This window comes from Palaemon carinicauda, chromosome 22, assembly GCF_036898095.1.
Source record: "Palaemon carinicauda isolate YSFRI2023 chromosome 22, ASM3689809v2, whole genome shotgun sequence".
Taxonomy (NCBI): domain Eukaryota; kingdom Metazoa; phylum Arthropoda; class Malacostraca; order Decapoda; family Palaemonidae; genus Palaemon; species Palaemon carinicauda.
In genome coordinates this window covers 77,932,609-77,937,608 of record NC_090746.1, presented here as the reverse complement: position 1 = coordinate 77,937,608, position 5,000 = coordinate 77,932,609, and the positions used below count along the sequence as shown (strand labels likewise).

At 33.1% G+C, this 5,000-nt stretch overlaps 1 protein-coding gene across 2 annotated transcripts in view; it reads left to right on the top strand.

Moving 5' to 3' along the window:
- Positions 1-5,000, top strand: part of LOC137616555 (uncharacterized) — a 93,127-nt gene that overhangs the window by 69,273 nt on the left and 18,854 nt on the right. Inside the window, exon 1 of one of the 2 annotated variants that reach the window (XM_068346411.1) lies at positions 4,457-5,000. This exon is cut by the window's right edge and continues 300 nt beyond it. The exons of the other annotated variant lie outside the window; for it this stretch is intronic. The gene's annotated coding sequence lies outside the window, so the exon portion shown is untranslated. Of the gene's footprint in view, positions 1-4,456 lie in introns of those variants that run through there. 2 annotated transcript variants of the gene reach the window in all.

Genomic DNA, 5,000 nt, shown 5'->3' with positions numbered 1-5,000 from the left:
TAGAAGATTACCCTGTTTACATAAGACATGCTTATGTTTATAATTACTTGTTTTAATTGTAGTAATATCCGGTTTTTGTAGCTCATGAGCTTTTTATATAGGTTTTATAGATCCAAGCATTGCTCAATTTAGATGGAAAAAATGACATTCAAATACTATCCTGTTTGTATAAGATTTTTTGTTGTGGATACTTTCTATATTTAATTGTAGAAATATCGTAATAAGTATATAATTACCGATTGTTTGTGGCTGTATAATTTTATCCATCTAAAATTCAGACTATCCCTTTTACATACGAAAATTTTTATGCGGTGATACTTTCATATTCAAGTTGTAGAAATATCCTGTTATGTATGTAAGTATTAGTTATTTTTGTAGCAGATAGTTTTAAAAAATGATATTTTATAGACCCCCATTTGATACAGCTTAATCAAGACACTTATTTTCATACGTTGAGTAATATAACATTCGTATTTTCAGTAGTCTATGAATCAGGATATATATGGACTTTTCCTTAATGATTTTTTTAATAGGTTTTACAGATCTTACTTGGTAAACGCTTGATTAAAAACACTCATTTTAATACACCCTGTAATTATTATATTTCCCGTTATGAATCAGGTTACGTGTGAACTTTTCCTTTTTTTTCTGAAAGTCATTAATGTCACAAGAACAAGAGCTTCAAGAGTTAATTTTAACCGTTTCTAAATGCAAAAATTACCTCTCCCCACGAGAATTGTTTTGCTCTGATAATGAGAAACACAAGTCACGTACAGGGAAAGGGAAACACAATAGTATAGGTAATTTGAATAGTAAAAAGAAATCAGTTACTCATCAAATATGCTCTTTTTCTAAGAGAGAGAATGGAGCCAATTGAAGCATGACTCTTCTATTCTGTACATTCATCCTGCCATACGAGACATGGCCTGAATTCACTTTCTTTCGATTGTGTAATACTTATATGTTTTCCAACTCTTCCGTGAATATAACAGTCATAGAAGAACATCCTCATGTAGTTTCTTGTAAAAGGAAAAGCATTGTTCTCTCTCTCTCTCTCCTCTCTCTCTCTCTCTCATCTCTCTCTCTCTCTCTCCTCTCTCTCATCTCTCTCTCTCTCTTCCTACACCCTGAGTCTGAGCTTTGATTATTCCTTCGCCTTCTTTGGTGTAGGAGAGAGAGAGAGAGAGAGGAGAGAGAGAGAGAGAGAGAGAGAGAGACGAGAGAGGAGAGGAGATAGAGAGAGAGAGAGAGAGATAGTGTTTTAATGCAATGTATTCAATATAAGGAAGATTTTCCATGATTGACAGCGATAATGAAGGAGACAATTTCTATTGTTAAAACACTATAATAGGTGTCAGTGATATAGATATCACACATAATAGAATTAATATAACACATATACACAGGCATATGTTACACAAACTTACACTGAAACACACAGATTTTCATGCTATATATATGATATATATATATATATTATATATATATATATAGTATATATATATATATATGTATGTAAATATATATATATAGCTAATGTTTCGTATCTTAATATTTAATGTTGATCAGCAGTGAATTTATATGATAAACAAGTCTAAGTTATTCTTAAACACCCACCATTATAATTTTTTTTTCAGAATTTTCATAGAATAAAAAAGTTGCTCAGTATGAAAATAATATGTAATTTATGGTTTTCACATTAAGGGGAACAGTATAGAATTTATGTAACATTGGGAATTACGAAGTATGTTATGTATTCAGTCTACTTATAATTTGTATTATACTTTCCTGATATATAATATTACCCGGAAATATGTCTTGCAAGATTAGCATCCATCTTTCTCTCTCTGTCTGTCTGGTCTCTCTGTTGGTCTGCTTGTCTGTCTGTTTGTCTGTCTGTCTGTCTCTCCTCTCTCTCTCTCTCTCTCTCTCCTCTCTCTCTCTCTCTCTCTCTCTCTCTCTCTCTCTAGATGGATTTAAAGTAATATTTTGTATCTAGAGATACTCGTCTATATTTATGTGAAAGGTTTTACTTTTACTAATCCATTGTAGCATCAAAATCTTGATTGCAGATGATAGGAAAAAACATTCCCCCTTTCTCCACCATGTAACGCTAGAAGAAATTCCATTTATTAATCAATATTTACCTTTCAATGATGTTGGCCCCTCTCGTTCCAGTTGCCAAGCGTGTAAGGAATAGACGAACAGATAATATAGGAAAGTTTGTAAAGGGAATAAAGTATATTAACACAAAATAGGAAATAAGGTAGAAAGTGGAAAGCGCAAGAACCTTAACAATGAAAAGGGACGTTTTTATTTATTTAATGGAAAGGGAATTAAATTAAAGGCGTTGGAAAAAGTTAATAAAAACCACGAAATAGAAAGTAGATTAAACAAAGAAAGGGAAAGTAACAATTGACACAATGAGGGGAATAAATTAGACAAAGGAATTATGGTTTAATAAAGGTCTAATAAAAAAAAAAACTTATAAATATACAGAGTAAACATAAATAAGACACTGTTGTTATTGTTTGTAGACTTTGAGTATAGATATACTTGCTACTGTATCATCCTACAGAACCTTTCTGAGTGGGAATACCTTAACGGGGTTTGTGTATCACCATGATCGGCAAAGCTGTACTAGTCAGGGACCCTCATACTAGGGTGGTTTCCTGTGAGCGATTAGACTAAAGTCTCCCACCATCAACAATCCTCAGCGGCCAGCGTGGTGAAGAAAATGGCCAAATCCTAGGCATGACCAAGACATGTCTGAGGCATTTGTCCTGAAGTGAACTAGGAAAAATTTAATTTGTTGTTGTTATTGTTGTTGTTGTTGAATTATCTTACGGACCTGATGATAACCCTTTGCTGCAAAATTGACTAATGTCATATATTTTTCAGTCCGTTCTCTCTTATCCAGCTTTTGAACGGTAGAATCTTGGAGGAAATTTGTATTTAAATTTGTACGCGGACTGCGAACACAAGAATGTCACGTTAACATTTGCAAAAAAGAGAATCGTATTCGAAAGGTAAATACCATATTTGTAACATTATTAAAATGTCTACTTAATATACTAATTTCTGTTGTTTTAAAACCTAATTCCGTTAGGATAAAACACAAACACATATGTAAATGAATATATATATATATATAATATATATATATATATATATATATATATATATATATATATATATATATATATATATATACATATACAATAACTTCATACATATCTACAGAACTTTTCCTTATGTATGTATGTATGTATGTATGTATGTACAGTATGTATGTATGCGTAAGTCAGTCTATGTAAGTATGATTACATGTCGAATTTTTTTCATATGCATATATAAAATAATACGCGTATAATTTTACGCAAAGGTGATTTTTGCCGACATTAATTCCATTCACCTCAATTCCTGGAAATAATTTCTTCACTGTTGGTAAAAACATGACAGCAGACATTACGGAAAGAAAAAAATAAGCAAGTACTCTGCTGTTCCCGAAGGTCAGATCCCCAAGGACACCCTCCTCTTCTCTCTCTCTCTCTCTCTCTCTCCTCTCCTCTCCTCTCCTCTCTCTCTCTCTCTCTCTCTCTCTCTCCTTTCCTATTTTATGATTAATATAGCTTCATTTCTTAGACTCTTTAATAATGATTTGTTTTTGTGGTAGTGATAAATTTTTATGGATTTTAGATATGTTTTCATTATTATTATTATTATTATTATTATTATTATTATTATCATTATTATTATTATTATTATTATTATTATTATTATTATTAGTAGTAGTAGTAGTAGTAGTATTAGTAGTAGTAGTAGTAGTAGTAGTAGTTGAAACTATAAAAGAAAAATAATTACTTATAAAGGTTACTGATATAGACAATAAAGAAAAGGAAATCATAGATAAGAAAAGATAAGGTCATTATTAAAAATGACAAGAAAATTGAAATCCTAAACAAAAATGTATGTAGAAAAAAGAATTAATCTTTTTATTTGATGAATGGTGAAACATTATGCAAGAGAAGAGAGCTAGAGCGAAATTATATTGTAGAATAATTACGACAAAGATGACGATGACGATTACATACACGATAGTTTTTTTGACAATATGTACGATATTGCATCAACCCCCACTGATGTTGAAAACTATGGAAGGCCTTCTCTCATTGCACGAAGATCTGCATGACTTTGAAGGTTATTGGTTTATCCTACAATAATAATAATAATAATAATAATAATAATAATAATAATAATAATAATAATAATAATAATAATAATAATAATAATCCACAACACTTGACTCGAGTTTCATAGTCTACTTCCATAGCCCTTTTTTTATATACGTCCTTCTTCTATCCTTGTTCGAGGTGGCCTTGTGGACCACTTCTCTACTTCCTATTCTATCCTTAGTAGGACGCACCTATAAACCGTATCACTCGAAGCTCAACAGTGAGTGTGTGCAATAGTGAGCTGGTGTGGTCCATAAAATAGCAATTTTCAATTCGATTTCGACTTTCGATTTTATAAAGTACATATGCTGATCCAATGACTTATGGAAAACGAGCATTGTGACACTATTCAGGGCAAGCTAGAGTGCTGCATGAACAGCAATAGCAACATCAATAGCAGCAGTAACATCGGCAGTAAGGACACGGCTGAGTTCCTCTGGAAACCTCTTGTGTAAGCAGCGCGTCGACGCTGAACGTGACAGGCATAAAACCCTCTGCTTCGTCGGAGAAGGAACTCGCAAAAGCTCTCGGCGAACAATCCGGCCTAAAACATTCACTGGCTCCGTCTGACCCTTTCACCGAAGGTGGCTGGCTGGCTTTGGTCTGCGTCGGCTGCTGCCCAGCAGTGAGTTGAGATTGCTATGAGCAGTAGTCGCACGGAAGGTGACCGGTCTATCGCCACTACAAGGGCGCTCCTGGACGCTCGTTGTCGACGTCTCATCTGCTCTACAGAGTGATCATTTCTTGGGATTCAGGAGGAATTTA